Source organism: Solanum tuberosum, unplaced genomic scaffold (assembly GCF_000226075.1).
Source record: "Solanum tuberosum cultivar DM 1-3 516 R44 unplaced genomic scaffold, SolTub_3.0 scf00135, whole genome shotgun sequence".
NCBI lineage: Eukaryota > Viridiplantae > Streptophyta > Magnoliopsida > Solanales > Solanaceae > Solanum > Solanum tuberosum.
The window spans coordinates 790115-797666 of record NW_006239059.1 but is presented as its reverse complement, the minus strand read 5'-3'; positions in this window follow the sequence as shown (position 1 = coordinate 797666).

Sequence of the window (7552 nt, the reverse complement as noted above, 5' to 3'; positions counted from 1 at the left end):
GTAAGGACGGTCGACTATAGTAGTCATTTATCTTGTTAGGAGACTAGTGGAACAATATAGGGAGAGGAAGAAGGACTTACAGATGGTATTCATTAACCTAGAAAAGACTTGTGACAAAGTCCCCAAGGAGGTTCTATAGAGGTGCTTGGATGCTCGTGGTGTGTCTATGACGTACACTAGATCGATTAAGGACATGTACAATGGAGCCAAGATCCGAGTAAAAATAATGAGAGGAAACTCGAAGCACTTTACTGCATTGATGGGATTGCACCAAGGATAAGCCCTTAGCCGATTTTTATTTTTCTTGGTGATAGATGTATTGATGCGACAAATTCAATATGGGGTGTCATGGTGTATGTTATTTTTTGATGACATAATTTTGATTAACAAGACTTGTGAAAGAGTTAATATTAAGTTAGAAGTTTAGAGACGGACCCTGAAGTCTAAAGGGTTTACCTTGAGTAAGGTCAAGGTTGAATATTTGGAGTGCAAGTTCAATGAGGTGACCGTTGAGGCTGACATGAAAGTGAGGCCTAATATATAGGTTAACCAAAAGAGATGTAGTTTCAAGTATATTGCGTTTATTATCCAAGGAGATAGAGAGACAGACGAGGATATTACTCACTGTATTAGAGTAGGGCGGATGAAATGAAGGCTCGCATCCGGAGTTTTTTGTGATAAGAAGGTACCACTTAAACTTAAAGGCAAGTTCTACAGAGTGGTGGTTAGACCAACTTTTTTGTATGAGATAGAGTGTTAGTCTGTCAATAACTCTCACATTCACAAGAGAAAGGTGGCGGAGATGAGGATGTCGTGATAGATGTTTGGATTTATTATGAGAGATAGGATTAAGAATGAGGATATTCGAGACAAAATAGGAGTGAGTTTGGTAATAGACAAGATGTGGGAAGTAAGGTTGAAATGGTTCGGCCATGTGATGAGAAGATGCACGGATGCTCCATTGTGGAAGTGTGGGAGGTTGGCTATGGATGGATTCAAGAAAGGTAGAGGGTAGACTGAGGAAGTTTTGGGTAGAGGTGATTAGATAGGATATGACACAGTTACGGCTTACCGAAGATATGACCTTAGATAGGGACGCAAATCAGGGTACAAGTTTAGTAGGTAGGAGTGTGTCCTTGCTAGTAGGTAGTAGTGCATTGTCTTGGTGTCCCTTACTAGTAGTCATAGTTTTGTGTTTGTAGTTTCTTGTTCTTCGACTTTGGTTATATTTGTTGTTTCGTGTAGTTCGATGGTAGTATAAATTGTAGTATTCTGCTACTATATGTTATTTTGTGTACGGTATATTATCTCTTGTACTTTCATTACGTTTTTTTAGCCTATTTTTGTCTTGGTGCCCATACTAATAGTCATAGTTTTATGCTTGTAGTTTCTTGTTCATCAATTTTGGCTATATTTATCATTTCGTGTAGTTCGATAATAGTATTATTGTAGTATTTGTTTTGCTACTATTTGTTATTTTGTACTACTTATTATCTCTTGTACTTTCATTACGTCTTTTTTAGCCTATTTTTTTTAATCGAGGGTCTATCAAAAACAAATTCTCTACCTCACCTCTGAGATAAAGGTAAAGTCTATGTATATTCTAACCTTCTTAAACCTTAATTTATGGGAACACAGAGGGTGTATGGTTGTTGTTGTATTAACAACTATGTTTAAGGATAATCATGCTCAAATATTTCAATATATGTCATTTATTAATTAAATTGGCAAGTTTTTATCGGTCCTTAACTTGCTACATCCTATCTATATATCTATATAAAGCTGGATAATAAAAGTGTGATGTGGCGCCTCTCTTTGGCCAGGATTGCCATTTGTTTATTTTTTGTCAATTTTTTTATTAAAAAGAAATCTCAAAAATCTGCTAAAAGAAGGAATTTTATTTTTTTTAAATAACTTATTTATCTCTCCTCATCATTATTCACTACAATTTATTATTTTCATTTCTCATCACTATTATTATAATTTATTGTTTTTCCTTAAATTCTTCATTTTACCTTTTATGTCTATAATAATTTTCTATAAAAAAAACATTTTTCCTACTACCATATACGTTTTTTTTCATAAACCTTTATCTCAATCAATCTCATTTAATGTATTGTCATAAAAAAAATCAGAAAATTAATCTTCTTTTTTATCTTTTTATAATTTCATTACTAATACTATTAATTAATTTTTCTAAAACCTTTCCTCTTCCTTCTCACATATTTCTTTCATTCATTAAAATTAAAACACTTCTTAAATTTTGATAAATCTCAATCACCTTTTTATTAATTTAGTTATAAGTATTAGTCTCTCTCTCTCTATATATACAGGATTGCCATTTACATTTTTGTCAATTTTTTGAATCTCAAAAATCTGCTAAAAGAAGGAAAAAAATATTTAAAATAACTTATTTATCTCTCCTCATCATTATTCACACTAATTTATTACTTTTCATCTCTCATCACTATTATTATAATTTATTGCTTTTCCTTAAATTCTTCATTTTACCTTTTAATGTCTATAATAATTTTCTTTTAAAAAAAACGTTTTCCCTACTACCATAGACGTTTTTTTTTCATAAACTTTTATCTCAATCAATCTCATTTAATGTATTGTCATAAAAATATTCAGAAAATTAATCTTTTTATAATTTCATCACTTACACTATTAATTAATTTTTCCTAAAACCTTTCCTCTTCCATCTCACATATTTCTTTCATTCATTAAAAAATAAAACACTTCCTAAATTTTGATAAATTTCAATCACCTTTATTTTTATTAATTGAGTTATACTTATTAGTCATTATAATTGCAAATCGGTTACAAACCTTTTAATCTTCCATTCATTTCCATAAAATTCTCATAATTTTGGAGTTCCTCACTTAATTTCTTTTGATTTGTAGGATCTTGAGGTTTCTTGTGATAAAAATAGAGGAAAGTGATGTGCTACATTTTTCAAGGAAGCCAATGTTTAAAGGGTATTCTTCACCTTTTTTTTGTTATTATATTATTTATTCTTTTTTATTTTATGTTTTTATTTTATTGTGAATTTAACCCTTTGAAGACCTGATGTATTTCATTAGAATATTTTAATATGAATCAAGATTTTGGAATATGTAGTTCCTTATTTTTGTAGTTCCTCACTTAATTTCTTTTGAATTGTAGGAACTTACCTTTTTTTTTATTATTATTATATTATTTATTCTTTTTTATTTTATGTTTTTATTTTATTGTAATTTTAACCTTTTGAAGACTTTATGTATTTTAGTATAATATTTTAATATGAATCAAGATTTTGGAACATAGTTCCTTAATTTTGTAGTTCCTCACTTAGTTTCTTTTGAACTGTAGGAACTTGAGTTTCCTTGTGATAAAAATGAAGGAAAGTGGCGTGCTACATTTTTCAAGGAAGCCAATGTTCAAAGGGGTATTTGTAACCTTTTTTTTGTTTCTTTATATTATTTATGCTTCTTTTTTTTTTGCTTTATTGTGATTTTAACCCTTTGAAGACTTCACGTATTGCAGTAGATATTTTAATATGAATCAAGATTTTGGAACATAGTTCCTTAATTTTGTAGTTCCTCATTTATTTCTTTTGAGCTGTAGGAGCTTCATTTTCTTGTAATAAAATTGAAGGAAAATGGTGTGTTACAATTTTTAAGGAAGTCAATGTTCAAATGGCTATTTGTAACCTTATTTTTTTATTATTTTGCTTTATTGTTATTTTAACCATTTGAAGACTTCATGTATTTATGTAGAATAATTTAATATGAATCAAGATTATGAAATACTTGAAAAAAATTATTAGGTAATCAATTTCATTTTTGAAAATGAGGCATATATGGTGACAACCAAAAATAGCATGTTGTAGTTCCTTTTAGTTGAGGGAGTTTGTGTTTTCTTGTGATAAAAATGAAGAAAGTGGTGTGCTAAATTTTTCAAAAGAAGCAAGATTTAAAGGTGTATTGTAACCTCTTTTTCATTGTTATATTGTTTATGCCTTCGTATTTTTTTTCTTGATTTATTGTGATTTTAACCTTTTGAAGACTTCATGTATTATATTATAATTTTTAATATGAATCAAGAATTTGGAATACTTGAAAAAATTCACAAGATATCTAATTTCATTTTTCAAAATAAGGCGAATATAGTGACGAATTTTCGCTAATCGAAAAATAAAATAGCATATTATAATTCTAATTTAGCTTTCTATAATTACTATGCTTTCAAATGACATGTTCTAATGAAATAATATAAGTCATGCAATGACAATTATCATTTAAGTAACGAGAAAAAAAAATTATATCGATAAATATTTATATGTATTTCATCCTTATCTTAGGCAGGAAAAATTCATCAACAATCTCAATAATTGTTGCAGCCTGCAAGGAACATGTTGATAACAATGATATCATAATTTTGATCAATAATAAAACATGAATTTACCATGTAGATGAAACTCCTCCACACATATAAAGATTTTCTCTTGATAAAGTGATTCCAAAATTTTGATATTATTTTATGCTATTGTCCAAAATTATATCTTACTCTTTAATTTCAATTAAGAATATTATTTAAATTTATTATCTGAAATATGTAAATAGTGATTATTTTGTAGCAAATATTGACAACATGGAGATAGCATGTTAGTAAAAATGTAAGTATTTAACTATTTTTAGAGAAATTTCATTATACTTTTTATCTTCACATGCATAAGAATATCAACTTTATTATCTGAAATATGCGAATGGTGAAACTCGCAACTTCAAAAAAAACTATGCTTTTTAATAAGAAAATTACTTACAAATTACTATTAACAATATATTGCTTACAAATGTATCACGTGTGAATCATAAGTGAAATATAGTCATACCTTTTTCTAAGGAAAATAAATGAATAAAAAGGTATAAAAGCTTTAGACCTTTTCTTTACATTGTTTTTTTTAAAAAAATAAATATTTTTTACAAGGATAAAATTATGAAAGCAATCAAATTATATTATAACAAAGCAAAAAAAAAAAAAAAAAGTTAAAATATTATATACACTATCCGATACATAGAAATCAAATCTTATAATTTTTATTTTCATTACTTTAACAACTTTTTATTGTTATAACTTCTAAAATAATTAATAAGGAGTATATCATATTATTTGATATTACATATTGTAGTCCTATAAATAGACATTGTAAGACTTTTAACGATTAAGATTGTTACAATGATATTATAAAATATATCTTTCATCTATTATTTAATAAAATTATTAGTATCTTATCATTATTTTTATAACCGCGCGAAGCGCAGACAAGTTCACTAGTTTTAGTATAATAAGAAAATTGAGTAAATGACATATTTAAGATACCTTATTACTAGTCCTAAGAGGTTTTTTTATCTTCCAAGTTCTAGCATTAGAATCTTAACACTAAGTAATATTTTTAATATTCAGGAAATAAAAAATACAAATATATAATAATAAATAATTAACGAATTTATGATAATTTATTGTTGCCATAAATATAGGAGTCTATAGCTCACATGACATGATATTTACATTCCTTATTTTACCCCTCAATCAATTTGAATATGTTATTTCTTTTTTCAATTAATCTGAAAGATTTCTTATTTTACTCCCAAATAGTTTGAATTCATTATTTTTTTCAATCATATATATACTATTTAAATATGATTTATGCAACAATATGATATTAAAGACTAATGATTAATGTATTTCAATTGCATAATTACTTTATAAACTATTGAATTCCAATTATATAACAATGTTATACACAACTTGATAGTTAAATTTTCTTAGATCAAAGTAATTGAACTTGTTTTAATACCTATTTCATATCTTATAAGAGAAAATAAATATTATCAAACTTGATACCAAATTCATTTGAAAGATTAACCACGAACTTGTGTATATAATTGTTATGTAATTGAATTTCAATGTCACACTTAACGAAATTTAAACAGATTCATATTATATATGCAATTGGTATACAATTAGGATTTCATTGTATAACTAACGTGGGTATAAAAATGCAAACTGCATATCATATTCATATCAATATATTTTGTGTATATAATTTGTATTCAATTAGTATATAAATAAAATTTCAATGTATGACTAATATGGATAGAAAAATGTAAATTTCATACCAATATATTTTGTGTATACAATTGGTATGTAACTAGATTTAAATGTATAAGTTGATTTACTCATATTATATTGAAAGATTATACTCAAAACTCATAATTTAAATTTTTGAACTTCACAAATCATAATCAAAAGTACGAAAATATATGTAATAGTGCATAGTACCGCTAATAAAAACAAAGTATATGTAGTTTGATGTCAAAAACTAGATTAAAAAGTTCCAACATCTTAAAGAGAAAAAAAAAAGATATTAGCAGATCCTCTATCTGGCAACTGTTTTTCTGGGTCTTGACGTAGGATAACTTGTAGGTGTAAGAATAAATTTTAATTTTTTAGGCATATTGTGAAAATTAAACAGAAAAAAATAAAACACACACAAAAATCACTTCAAGAAACGAGAAATATGGAACAATTGTTGTTGAATGTCACTCCAATTATTTTTATAGACCTTTTCAACGTTTTCATTCTTGCGTATAGTTCATAATATTTCTAATAACATATATTCAAACAAAAAAAATAATTATTTATCTAGGTAAAATAATGAACACAAAGAAGATCAAGCCATAGTAAAAATATACCCATAAATATAATTATTAATAAATATATTTTGGACAATCAGAAAGACATAAGGAAACATACTCCAAAATAGGAATAAGAACACACACAAATATATATATATATATATATATATATATATACTAGATTGGTCATGGCCCGTGCTTGAGCACGGGCCCAACAACTGATGATCATGATCCTTAAAAATAAGGGATGGTAAGAACAATAATAGCAAGAACTAAAGCCAAACAATACAATGCTTTCAAAATAATAAGCATGTGTCTTCTTTCCATTATTAAAAGGAGATTTTAATAGCTCTCACAAGTGAGACAATGAAAAATTTGATGACACCGATAAAGATAAATAATAAATTTGCTTTTATATACATCATTTGCATAAGTACTTTCAGCAAATGCCATTAATAAATAAAACTGACATATATCAAAAGCTTATAGTTCTCACACCACATGTACACATGAATCAACAAACAACTTACACGATAGAGACACAAACATACTCAAATAGTCTTTGAACCTCATGCAAATCTTCCTTCTCAACTAATCCATCTTGGTAACTAATCACACCTGAATATTTTTCAATGTTAATCACCAATACAACTCCTATAAAGAGGTTGCAATTTCAACATTACCTTTATCATTTACCTGATTAATACTAATCAACATTTTTTTTAAATAGAAAACACAATCACCATAAATTTGAAAATAAGTCCTGCAAATTCATCAAGCAAAAGTATAACTACAAAGTAAACATCACAAAAATCCTAACTTACTTAGTCTACTTAAATCATTGAGTGTAACGACCTGTTCCTGTCGTT